This window comes from Taeniopygia guttata, chromosome 2 (assembly GCF_048771995.1).
Source record: "Taeniopygia guttata chromosome 2, bTaeGut7.mat, whole genome shotgun sequence".
NCBI classification, from domain to species: domain Eukaryota; kingdom Metazoa; phylum Chordata; class Aves; order Passeriformes; family Estrildidae; genus Taeniopygia; species Taeniopygia guttata.
Window position 1 is genome coordinate 134,652,385 of NC_133026.1, and position 13,917 is coordinate 134,666,301.

General features: G+C 38.8%; 1 long non-coding RNA gene across 1 annotated transcript; it reads left to right on the forward strand.

The window, feature by feature from the left end:
* Window positions 1-236: 236 nt before the first annotated feature.
* Window positions 237-11,882, forward strand: LOC140682468 (uncharacterized). Its single transcript, XR_012054252.1, has 5 exons — window positions 237-360; window positions 965-2,127; window positions 4,756-4,924; window positions 7,812-8,158; window positions 8,575-11,882. It is a non-coding gene; the product is annotated as an uncharacterized lncRNA (long non-coding RNA).
* Window positions 11,883-13,917: the final 2,035 nt, after the last annotated feature.

Sequence of the window (13,917 nt, forward strand, 5' to 3'; positions counted from 1 at the left end):
CTCCTGATATTCCTCCCCTCAAAGCCTCGGATCTCTGGGCTAGCCTGATAATTCAGGGGCTGAGAGGGGGGAAACATCAGCATTAGAAAACCAAATCACTTAAGCATTTTCATTTTCCAGATAATTCTTGAGCTTGTTGAAGTACAAAGCTCCACACAGACATCCAGAGTTGTTTCCCTCTTTCCACTGAGGAAAAAAAAAAGGAACTAATTCTTTTGCCTTACTTTTGTTTTATAGCTTTAAAGGAGATCATTATCCCTGTGGGGGCTTCCCTCTTACTTCACAAGAGCTTACTGCCTGTAACTGGATTTGGTGGACAGCCCTGCTGAGTGCTTTCTGAGGATCCTGGAAGATTATACAGTTAGGTTTTTTTACCATTTATTTGTGAGGCTTCTTTTTAAAAAGCTGTGTTGATTCTTTTACAAGATATTTTTATCCAAGTATCAATTTTTAATTCTATGGTTTATTATACTTTCTAAAAATTTGCTTGGTACAGTTTCAGATTTAATTCACTGGGGTTACCAGAGTAATTTTAAAATTTTTTCATCATGTTTACTATTTTCTATGCTTGATACTGAGACAGTTTTAACTGCATAGTTACATGTGGCATGAATTGATTTCCTTTAGAACTTGTGCGCAATGGTATTGCTTGTCTTTGGCTGTCATTTCAGCCTAGCTGCTATATTTACAGTGTCCAAAAATATAGTCTCAGAATTGTCTGTGAAGTTATGTCTTATAATTACATACTTGAGCAATCCCACATATCCTGCATCCTAGATTTGCAGCTTTTTAGGCCTATCTGAGCATGTCACAGCAATGCATCTGATGCTATCTTGGTCAGGCAGTGATACTGTAGTGATATTACTGCCTGTGACAGATATTTTGTGTTATGAGCTGATATGGCAATTTAATTTGTCTGCTTTGACTCTAAGTATTCTTTTATAAACTACTTCTCTTTTACCAGAACAACAACATCTGTCTGTCCTCTGTACGTCTTGGAATGGCAAAATCTCTACACTAATAACATGTACCAATACAGAGATTTTTGGAATCAGTGGACATTAGTGATAAGTATTTCTGAATATGCTAATAGCCCTTATCTGCATTTTCAGATGCCTATCTAGATTAATTTCAAATTAAAAATATTCAAAAGTAATTTTCTTTCCTAATAAATTTTTTGTAGTCTTAACCAAAACTACTGTTATTGAAATCATAATTATGGTCAGTAGCATATTTTCTTAATGCATGACCAGTCAATAGATCTAGAAATTATTAAGGTATCAATGATACACATTGAGGAAACTTCAGAGAGCTTAATGTGTTAAGTTTCCCTGAGATTTTTTCCTTACCTGTGGGCTGCTCCATGCACAGATTGGCTGATTTCCTTCCTTTCCGCTGTCTGTGCTTTCAAGCTAAGGTAGGTGTTGTCTTACCATTTAATGTCTACATCCCTCTGTTTCTAGGATTTTGTTTACAAAATTTCTTGCCAATAGTAATTTGCTTACCCCAGTTTATCAGTATGAAAAGTCTTCAAAATTCCTCATGCTTATTACTGGCATGCCTATGTCACTGATGATGCTAAACAATCTCAGACTAAAGAAATTTATGCATAGCTACCTGAGCCTTAGTCCTCACAGATCATGTACTACTGAAGTTTCATGAAGCATTTTAATTCTCTTGAGAGCTGTAGGTGACTTTGGGTAAAATTCATACACAGAGTACACAGAGCACCTGAGATTTCAGTTTAACATAGCTCCATTTATATGCATTCTGCATACAGCATATAGCAGGAATTTCTAGATCATAACTAGATCATGTCTTGATAGGATTGATCATGTCTTGATAGGAGTTAGTGTTTTCTTTCTAGGTTTCCAGAATATTAGGTGTTAAGGACACTGACAAAAATGGAAATTAATTGTCTAATCATTTATTCCTTTTGCTCCTGTTGACCTGTTGGAGCAAGTCTGGAGGAGGGCCATGAAGATTGTCAGAGGACTGGAGCAACTCTCCTATGAAGACAGGATGAGAGAGTTGGATGAAGAAGAACAGGCTGCAGGGGTACCTTGAAGCAGCCTTCTGTGCCTGAAGTGGGCCTATAAGAAAGCTGGAAAGCATCTTTTTCCAAGGGTCTGTAGTGACAAGACAAGGGCAATGGCTTTTAATTTAAAGAGGGTCTATTTAGACAGGAAGAAATTCTTGAGGGTGGCGAGGTACTGGAACAGGTTGCTCAGGGAAGTTGTGGCTATTCCATCCCTGGAGGTATTAATGGCCAGGCTGGATGAGACCTTTTCACCTGGTCTAGTGAAAGGCATCCCAGCCCATGGCCAGATGTTTGGAACAGGATGACTTTTAAGGTCCCTTTTAACCCTAACAATTTCAAGATTCTGTGATTTCCACTCATGCCTGTTTGTAGATTTTCAAATAGTGGTTGGAAAAGCTCCATTCGTGCAGATCTCTTCCTGATTCATGTGTTTAGGCCTAACAGAAATTGCAGTTACATGTCAAGAAATTTAAAATTTTTGTGATATTTCTTCGTATGGGCACAATGAAGCTGCCCTTTTCCAAAACTGGTTAAAAACTCAGAATTCAAGTGCATTCAGTTATAAGAATTTTTAAAATTCCTTCTTTGCTAAACAAACATATGCATTATAAAAGGACCCCTCAAGACAATAATTCTAACTGATCTTAGTCAAATCATGGAAGAGTGAGCAACTTCTAAATCGTGTTAATTAAACCATGATATTTAGATAGCTATTTAATGCATGACATGCATGATACATTAAAATAAAACCAACAAACCAAGACAATTAATTCAAATGGGTTTCCAGACTACTATAATGGTCTGATGGAAGTAAATATTCACATCATACACCCTTTCTGCAGCTCTTTGTCAAAACCACATACCCCTGAGAATTTGAAATCTTGCCAGAGCTGATAAGACAAACAAATTATATTTCTCAGTAATTTAAGTAACTGATTCTTCACAGACAAGCACTGCTCCAGGCAATTTTCCCAATGGTATAAACATATAGGTGAGGTTAAAATTGGTGACCTAATAAAGTGAAACTTAAGCAAGATGTAATTTTCTCTGTGTCCAGGTGGAAATCTTCATGTATGTCAGTGTTACATATTTACAGTAAACATTTGACTGTGGTAGACTGCCATTGTTCTTAAAATGGACCAGAGATTTTCAGTTACAATCAAGGAAATTGCAGGAATCCCATTAGTGGAGCCACAGCCCAGAGAAGATGATAAAGGAAGCCACACCTAGTGAATGTTCAGTCTCAGGGGAATTCTCCTGTCCCATGCAGATACACACACATCACACATCTGGATGCAGAGATCAGTACAGGAAGCAGTGCTGTTCCTGGCACCCACTCAAACACCAACAGCAACCACACAGACACCACCACCACCATCAGCAAGTGCTCTTCCTTTTCTTGAGACCACCAGGGCAGGGCTTCCCAGGCAGACTCCACCACAGCACACACATCCATGGGTCACTCAAACACCAAAGCAGTCTGTCCCCATCATGTCTGGCCAGAGTCACTGCCCAGGGCTTGGGCCCCATTTGTCCATCCTCCAGCTCTGACCTGGCTGGTCTAGGTTGAAGTTCTGTAGCAGTTGTCCCTCAACTCATAACAGGACAGACAGAAAAGGTGCATTTATCCATCCTCCTCTCCAGTGGCACAACCTCTCAGTGTCCTTATAGTGTGATGAGGTTGGCTTCTGGATGATTAGAGAAATTGGCACATTTTTGATGATTACTATGTAGGAAGGTGGTCACTTAGCAAAAGGGGATAACAAAATTATAGTATGGATTAGATTTTCATTTTCCCCTACAGAAAACAAGAATCATATTGCTGCTTTTGGTATTTGGATGAATATGTCAAACAAAACTGGACATGTACTGTCATGATAGCACGGAGCGTTTAACTCCAGGCATCAATACAGGCTGGGGGATGAAGAGATTGAGAGCAGCCATGCCAAGAAGAACTTGTGGCTGCTGGCAGATCAAAAGCTGGAAATGAGCTGGCAGTGTGTGCTTGCAGCTGAGAAAGTCTAACGTATCCTGGGTTGTATCAAAAGAAGAGTGGCCAGCAGGTGAAGGGAGGTGATTCTGCCCCTCTGCTTCTCTCTTGTGGGTCTCTAACTGGAGTAGTGTGTCCAGCTCTGGCATCCTCAGCAAAGGAATGACATGGGCCTGTTGCAGTAAGTCTAGAGGAGGGCCATGAAGATGGTCAAGGGCTGGGAACCTCTCCTGTGAGGAAAAGCTGGGAGCTGGGGCTGTTCAGCCTGGAGAAGCCTCCAGGGAGAGCCTAAAGGAGCCTTTCAGTAATTAAAGGGGGCTTATAAGAAAGTTGGGAGACAGAGTTTTTAGCAGGCCCTGTTGTGATAGGACAAAAGGTAGTGGCTTTGAGCTAAAAGAGGGTGGATTTAGATATAAGGAAATTTTTTTTTTTAAGTGGAAATTTGTGAAACACCAGATCAGGTTGCCCAGAGAGGTTGTGGATGCCCCATCAGTGGAAATGTTCAAGGCCAGATTGAACAGGGCTCTGATCTAGTTTAAAATGTCTCTGCTAGGGGCAGAGGCATTGGTCTAGAGGAGCTTTAAGGGTTCCTTCCAACCCAAACCAGTCTATGACAGCATGATTCTATGATTGTCTTAAAGTGCAGATAACTGGAGGAATGGACAGAAGGGAATATGAAATTAATTTAGTGTTTGCATGTTTTTCTCTCTCTCTTTCTATTCAGTGGCTACAGAGAAATGTGATCGTCTCCATAAAATGATCGAGTCTACTTAAAACATGTTTCTGTTACATCCATTGAAAGTACAGGGAACCAATACTTAATGTCAAATGCCTCCAACCATTTGGGATGAGTGGATTTTGGATATATAAATATAAATCTAAACAGAAAGTAGGTTGGTGAGATCTCATTTTTTATTAACTTCTGAAGAAATTAAATTGTTGTTCTTTCACCAGTGACACTGATATTAATTTTATTTTGCTAGCTGCAGTCTGAGATATGTATTCCAAGATTATTCTTCTCTGAAGGTTTTTTGCTTCATTTCAGTTAAAACTGCATTTCATTTCTACCAAATAATTCATTAGCTCTGTCTCTCATGTGTGTGGGTTAGAAAATAACAAATATTGTATTAGAGGATGAAGAGGAAAGAAAAATATTATTTTTCTTTGACTTGACTGCTTTTTTTTAATTCTAAAAGCTTTCTGAAAGTTGCCAGGAAGTTCTCTAAAATCGTTGGCTGACGGGTGTTATAAAAGCACAAAAATGCATCATACTTACAGAATGTACTCACCTCTCCTACCTCCTCCCTGCTGCACAGAAAACTACTTTGTGATTGATTAAATGTTTCATCTTTGGTTTAGCATTTAATCTGTCTCAGCTGTCAGTAGTTCTGAGTGAAGTTGAAACAAATGTTCTCACTTAATTTAACAAGTTTCTATGTAGTAACTGAATCGCCTGAAAAGGAACATTCTTTCACCTGATTGAATGTGAGGTCACAGTTAATCAGGATGCCCTGTGCATATGGTGTTTCTTGAGGGGCAAGGAACAGCAGCATAGGGTAAATACTTTTTAGAGCAGATCTTAAGAAGGGACAGTAATGGTGAAACTTCAGAGACCCATGGTGCACTCCTCAAGCATCCAAAGCCCATCACATGCCTTCACTTAAAGATCTAGTCATATGTCTTAAAAGTAGCATTCAGATATCTTCAGAGATACCTTATAGGTATCCTAAATAAGTTTTCACATTGAAAAGTGCAAGTAAATTGCAATCTCTGCAAGGGGTTCTGCTTGTGCAATCACAGCTGCTAAAGAGGTACCTAGTACTAGCTGACTGCCCTCATATTCTGTGGAGATCAATGGTAGCCACCTAGCTTAAACAGTCCTTAAAACAAGGTAATCTGCAAGCATTTACCTCCCTCTGTTGCCTTTAGTGGTAATTAATTAGGTGCCTTACTTTCCACAGCTAAGTGAGATGGAAGGATTAAGTGCTAAAGTTTGATTTGATTTAAAATTCTTTTGAAAATAATGGTCTTCAAATGTTCAGCGTCAGACAGCTTTAGCAATGTTACAAACATTATGTGTGATTAATCTTTAATCTATTCTTCACATTCATTACCCTCCAGATTTCATCATGTGGAGGCTTTTTGTCCCACTAGACACATGACTTCCTGAAGGACAGTCTTGTTTTGCTCTTGCTCTTTAAGAAAGCTTTGACTTTTAATTGCTCTGTTTTGTGTCATATAAATAAATGAAAAATGAGGCTTCTATATGACCCAGAATCGGAGTTTCACACCAATAGATGTGTTTTTTACTTGTACTTAAAATGCAGCTATAAGAACTATAGGTTGCTCCTAAGCAATACATCCAATTGTTTCTTTATCTTATGAAAACTTTTTGTTATGAAAAGCTTTGACCAAATGCATAGCTCAAACCTTTTTGTTACAATAATTAAGTTAATTTCATGATTAGACATGTAGGCACACTTGTTTCCTTCCTCTTTATGCTGTCTCCTACTTGTCAAGAATAGTATCAAACATGGGAGGAAATTACTAATCAAAATATATTGTCTGACTTATTTTATCCAACCTATAGTGAACATTTTCTTCAATGCCTTTTTCAGTTAGTTTCCATAGTTGCATCATGGCTACTGTTGTGAAACACAGGCATCTGTCAGGGAAATCAGTTTTATTTTAGGAAGGAATATTCTGCTAGATGCTTTTCATGTGTCAGTATGAAATTTCACTCATACAACAGCTAAATTAAATTACTTTAATAACAGTGGCTATTTCAGTTTATTCTGGCTGGTAAGGGATGTCCAAGTGTCCTTCCTGAGAACCATCACCAATATATTCCCATAGCAAATCAATATCAGCTCTTATATCTAAACTTGAATTCATGAACTCTTAACATCTCTTGTTCAAGAGCATGTATTTTTGACTAATATATTTTGTATGTGTCATATGCTAAATGACACAGTGCTAGATTCTATACATATCCAAGGTAGCTGAAGAAAACTTATCCCCTTAAAAATGCTTATTTTGCTTCCATGTGTATTTACATGACCTTTTCCTTGCCAAGAAGTGTGTAAACTGTAGTCATGAGGCTGGAAAATACTTATCCCTATTGCAAAGTCATATTTGGCATAATTGTTGGCAGTTTCCATCAGGAAAAGGCCTGAAGACAGTAGGTCAATCCCCAGAGCCCCTTCAAAGCAGTTAGCCTCAGTCTGTCTCTTGTTCTTCAGAATCTTTTCAGGGCTGGGGGCTCCATGAGGAAGACAATGAGGAAGGAACTTTTCTCACCTCTTTCTCCTCTTGCAGTACGAAACATAACAAGTACTTGAGACTTTTCCCTATTCTCACCAGACTTTCTTTTAACTAGGGTGGCTCAAACATCTTTCATTTGACACTTGGGGAGCTTTCTGCTGATGACAGTTTGATGCTAATGAGTCAGTCTCTTCCTCTAAGATGTCTGTGTTGTCAGTAGAAATCTTCTACAGGTACCCATGGTCCCAGTCAGGCATTCCAAGTATTGAATTGGTCTAGATTGTTGGCCAGATATTCAATCTTTAGCTTCAAGATCCCAAGAGTCTCTCTCGTTTATTCTCTGTTTTGGTGCCTAAGGATGTGTTTGAAGCCAGTGTGTTTATAACGGTAGCACATGAATTGGCTAAATATTACTAATAGTTGTATGTTTGTACAGATCCCTGAGACTTTTGATGAAGAAGTAAAGAAAGTTCTTAAGCTTTTATTCACATTGACTCTTGATTTGTCTTTTATTAGGCAATGAAGAAAATAACTACAGCCTTCAGTTGTCTGTGATACTTGGTTTCAGCACACTTGACTTGACATACTCTAATATTGATGTATGGCTCCCAAAGAAATAAATTATGTTTAACATGTCTCAGTAATGCAGCAGCTATAGACAAAATAATGGAAGAAATAAACTTCATTCAATGCATCAGCTGAACCCAGGCATAACTGAACCAGTGAGCAAAGGACACTTGGGGAAACAACCAAGGTAATGCCAGCTTTTGAGGAATAAACAAAGCCATCTCATCCAACTAAGCAAAGAGTGGGATTGGAACCACTGTCTCAATGAAGGCACCAGCTCAAGAGAAGAGGATTTAGTATGTGGACTAATTAGCAGGAGAAGTAAGAGAATCATTTAACCAGTAGAAGATAGAATAATATTTAATAAGAGAACAATGTGATTTGTAGCCAATGAACATTATTGCCTTTGCTGAAAAGTATAATACTGAAAGATTTTTATAGTCAGTGTTCTGGCTTTGTGGAATTGCCATCCAGATCCCTTTTCTTCACAGAACAATATATAAATCAAATACCTCAACTCTGTGTGTGGATTAGCTTCTTGCACACAGTGAGAGGACCTGTCCTGGGACAAGATTTTTTTTCATGAGAACAGCACAAAATTCTTCCAAAGGTTATTGATTCTGACTTCTGATGTTGCCATGAAACTTCCAAATATTTTTGTTACTGTAAGACATAGGAAGTGATTATTTTTTTCCTCTTACTTAATTTCTAGTGAAGAGAAATGAAGTGAGAGGCCAGGAGTGTGATCAGCTGGCAGCTGCAGCACGGGCGGGCACAGCGTGCCATTCCTGCTGGTGACCCCAGTGCCCTGACACCCCACAGGATGTGCTACAAGTGTTCCTCGCTGAACATCACTGCTGCTCTTCCACTGTTTGTACCATGTCTTTGGGAGCCAAGTGAATGTGGTTTTTGTTTCATTTCTAATAAAAGGCCTTGTATTGACAGTCAGGGTCATATATTACCCTGTTTTATAATTGTCTAGTGGTGAAGTGTTTATTGTCTGAGCTGTTTGAGCCTAATCTCTGGAAATACTGTATGTGGTATATATCTAGGTCTGTATGTGGTATAGACCTAGATTTCCATATGGACTCTCAGACTCCCATGAATATAATCAGCATGCTGCTGAAATACCACACCATTCACATTCCCTCCAGCCCTTCCCCAATCTGCTGGAGGAATGCTGACAATATTAGGGTCCAAGAAGCACTGGAAGGATAAACATAGCACTAGACAAAAAGGGTGGTTAACAAGAAAATTATTTTGTTACAAGAATCTGGGCATCTTAGATGGTTGGGCATAGTCAGCAGAGATTCATGATTTGTAAATTAGCCCTGACTGGCCTGACTACTTTGTATGACAAAATACCAGGATTTTTAGATTACAGGACAGTAGTAGATGTGATTTTCTTTATCAAGGCTTTCAACATTGTCAGCCACAGTATTCTTATATCCAAGTAGGGATATTACAGAGTGGGTGGATGGGCAAATAAATTGTAAAAAGACAAGTTGGATGATGAGTCTCAGAGAGTGGTTAGTGGGATGGACTTTACCTGATAAGGAACAGATAAGTTCTTGCGAGGATACTGCAGGGATCTGTCTGGTACACATCCCATGTAATATGCAGAAATGACTGGGAGGAGATTACAAAATGTGCCATCATCAAGTTTGCAGATGACATGAAACATAAGGTCCATTATGCTCAGTGTCCAGATTTCCCTCCAGAGCAACCTGGAAAAGCTGGAGGATGGGGGAAACAGGGAACATTTTGAAAGTCAACAGTGACAAATGCAAAGTCTTGCACCTGGGAGAGGAGAGTTCCTGGCATCAGCAAAGACTGAGGACTGTGGGAAGCCTGACCAGGGAGCAGTTCTGCAGGAAAAGAGCTGAGAGGCAGCAAGCTGAACAGGAACCTGTGTGCAACAAAGAAAAGCAACAACACCCTAGGCTGTAGTCTCTTCTAGTCGGCACTGCTTAGTTCTAGACCTGTGTGTCCAGGATTTGGGTACCCCAAATACAAGAAAGATATTAATGAACTGGAGTGTGTTTATCAGAGGCCCACCAAGCCGTCAGGGCTGCAGCACTTGCCATATGAAGAGGTGCTGAGGGAAGTAGGCTTGTTCAGGAAGGGAAGAGGTGGCTAAGGGGGAACCTAAATCCAACTGGTCAGTACCAAGATGGAAGCCATAAGGAAGATGCAGTCAAACTCTTCACAGTATTGCTGGTTGGTGGAAGAGATGTGGTAGACATGTATTTATGCAGGAGAGACTCCATCTGAGAATTAGAAACTTTTTCTCTATGAGGGAAATTGGTGTAACAGGTTTCCAGAAAGGTAGAGCAGTCTCTGTCCTTGGTGATTTCCTGGAGAGTTAATTCTTCCCTTGATAACTTTTCATCAGATCAAAGGGACCAATTCTGACATGCTTAATTCTTTAAGAAACTTACAGAATGCCTTTGTGAGATTTCTAAATGATTGGATTAAACTGATGAAAGTAGTGGAATATAACATTCTTAGTAGCTTTTAATGATTATCAGTTTTATCATAGTATTTGTGATTTTGATTTTGTATTTCTAGTATGGTGTCCTTTCTTGCTGAAAGTCCCTAGATAGACATACAATTGGTTATTAGGTAATTTCAGTACCTTAATTGACTATTATATTTAATTGTGTTTACAAAAGCTCAAGACAAACAAACCTTCTCTAATAGGCATGGGGATGTTGATATAATTGTGCATTAATAATGTTGTTAATTATATTTTGCACAAGATTAGCATCCCTAGACACCAATCAGGATAAGGGATTATATTTTGCTAGACAGCAAGCAAACAGGGTGGTTCTCATGCAGTACTAATTTGGCACTGTAAAAGATGTCCTTTTGCTGAAGGGGAATGGAGGTTTAAAATACGTGTTTTTATGTGCTTAGTCTTGAAATGCCATAAGGGGATGTCAAAAACTACCAAAGGATGACCTAATGTTTTACAAGGATGTTAACATCTGACAAAAACATTATGCCATTTCAGTAGAGGAAGATGGTTTCACATGGATTGATTTTTTGTTGGTGTTTTTTTTTTTCGTTTTTCCAGTAAGAATTGAAGAATTTCAACAAAATGGGAATTTGTCAAAGAAGGAAACTTGCTACTGAAAAAAATGTTTTGAAAAGGGTTATTCACTTGTGTCTTATAACTACATTCTAGAAGGGAGAATTGGAGAGATGAGCTGTAAAACCTGTACTCATCCTCAATGTAAAGCTCCTGATGTTTGTATACACAAGAAATAAAGAGAGAAATTTATTGACTAAATTTAGAGTTGTAATAAAATCAAGTGTGACTGATATCTTCCCTTTCTGAATGGAACTAAGAGACACATCCTACCTATGCTGGATGCTAACATGCAATTTATTCTGCTAGCAGTGAATTGTGTCTTGTGCAGCTTTAATAACTCCATGGGAATGCAGCAGGTGTCATATAATGAATAATAGATGTATACTTATTTGGAAGTAAATACTGTCTCTTCCAAACAGCAAATTATTCTGGAGGCCAGAAGTCAGCCAGATGAGCCATAAGAGATCCATTCTGCTTACCTTCAGTATATTTCACTGCCATCTTTTTCCTGCTCGTTATGTTTTTTTCTCTCCTGTAAACATTTGAAAAAAGCTGACAAATGCAAAACATGCTATGTTCAGCAAGCATTGTAAAACACTCCTTGAGGCATAAAGATGTACTAACACAGAGTGGGGAAAAAAACGTTTTCTTATGGAGAGATGAAAGAGAAGGTTGCGACCTGTAATTAGTTTCTGAGGCTGTACTTTGATATGCTCCTAAATTAGTATATCCACTGGAAAGTGATGGCCACTCCTACTTCCTTTATGCCCCAAACTATTTATTTTCACTCTCTGACAACCTATTACTTTAATGCTAATAAAACATGATACTTGCTTACTTTTCAGAAGGCCAGCGCTTGAGCTGGTTTACTGCATGCCTTCATAGATGAAAATGTTGGCCTAATGTGAAGAGGAGGGAGACTAGAACGGGAAGAGGAAGACAACATGAAGACAGAGACTCTTTTTACCAAGCACAGTGGAAAGATAAGTGCACATTAAAACTAGAGATATTCAGTAAAAAAGTATGACATCAGATTCAGGACCATATAACATGCAGGTCAGAGCAAAGAACTGAAGTATAGTTTTGTTTCCTTAGAGGAGTTTATTAAAGTGTTGCTGCCATTAGCCAAATCAGTTCTTCACTGTAGGCTGCAAGGTGGACCTACAAAGGGATGTGTTGGCACAACCCAGGATCCTGCATTGGACCACACAATGGGTGAGCATAATTTGATAGGCCTAAATCCCAGGTTTTCAGAATTGGATTGACTACAAAAATATCTTTACTCCCAGTGCATTTCTTGTTTTTTCAACAGAGAAAAAGAGACTGGAAATTAATATATGAAAAGAAACTGGAAAGTGTTACAAGAAATAAGAAAATATACTCAGATGACTCAGATGACTTAGTAAGAACCTAGAAAAGTATATTTAGTATATTTCAGTTCAAGTAACTCCTATACTAAAATTAATGCCAAAAAGATGAGAAATATGTATTTTATTTCACTTTTATTAGATAATTGAAAATATTAACTTCAAGTACTCTTAATTTAAAATGTAGAAACAATTAAAATATCAATACTGAGTAAGTTATTTTAAGGCTCTATGATATTGAAATCTCCCAGCTACTGTCTAAATTAATATTACACTTACTTATATGTGGAATATTTATCTTGGAGTAATCAACAAAAGATCTACAGCTGCTCTAGAGGTTACTTGTAAAACAAAGGTAATTGAATGGGAAGACTATAGGTAATATGCATGGCTCAATTTTAGTCGCTTAAAACCACGATCCTTGGTCTTTGTTTTCTCTAGGATGCTGATGCGTAATCAGTCTCTCCATTGGGCCATCTATGTACCTGTAAGAAAACCACAGATTATATTGTACTCACATCACACATAAAACATTTCTGGATTTTACCATATTGCTCACAGAGTGGGCTCCATGGTAACAAACAGATTTTCTTACTGCACTTTATGCATACAATGAAAATATAAGTGTTTTATGTTACCAGGATAGGTTTTTCTGAAACCTCATGGTTATACTGCAAGACATTTTGCCTGTCTAGCCAATCTTTTGCCACAGTCTATAGCTAATGTGGGCCCAGGCTGATGTAGCTAGCTAACCTTATGACTCTTTATAAATTTGTACATATAATTTAATGTATACTTACCAAACTGTGTTGGTGATGGCAGATAGCATGTCAAGGATTCAGTGCTGGATAACTTGCAAACCATAAATATTCTTGTCAGATCAGTTTTTCTTTTCCTTTCCTATATTTAATTTTGTGTCTTTCCCCATCCTCTAATTCCCAGCACCTAATATTGTCCCAGTCTCTGTTCAATCCTGCGGGACTGCAAGTGAGGATGTAGGATCCCCTGCAGGAAAAGGAGTGAGAGAGAGATTACTTGAGTCATCATCGCTGGCCCTCCTGCAGCATTGTTGTCCACCTGTAAACCAGGTACCCTGAACACAGCTCTCTTCTCTCCCTCTCAGCACTGGGTTTCAGCTTCTCCCCTCTTGCTTTGCTTTTATCCACCTCTTCTTATGCAGCCCAGGCTCTGAGGAGGATTCTTGTTCTTGTTTTGCCTTCTTGGCAGGTTACCAGGAGCAAAGCGCATCTGGCACTGTCCCACTCCCCAGAGAAAAGCTCTTCTCACTCTTTGCCCATAACATGTCCTAGGGGCAAAGACATTCTCCAGTAGGAGGAGATCTGGCTGCATATTACCTTTCTGAAAGATGAGCTTCCAAACTCATGTGAGAACTGATAAAAGCTATAAGAAGCATTTTCTGTGATGTTTGAAATGTTTTGGGAGTCAAGGGGATACACACAGGAAGTGCTATAGCTTCCTATCCCATTCTCCAAATGCCCTACAGAGGTTGTGTAGGAGGTGCTGAAGACCACAGCAGTGGGTGTGGATGGCAGGAATTACCAGAAATGTCTCACACTGAACAGCATCTTGG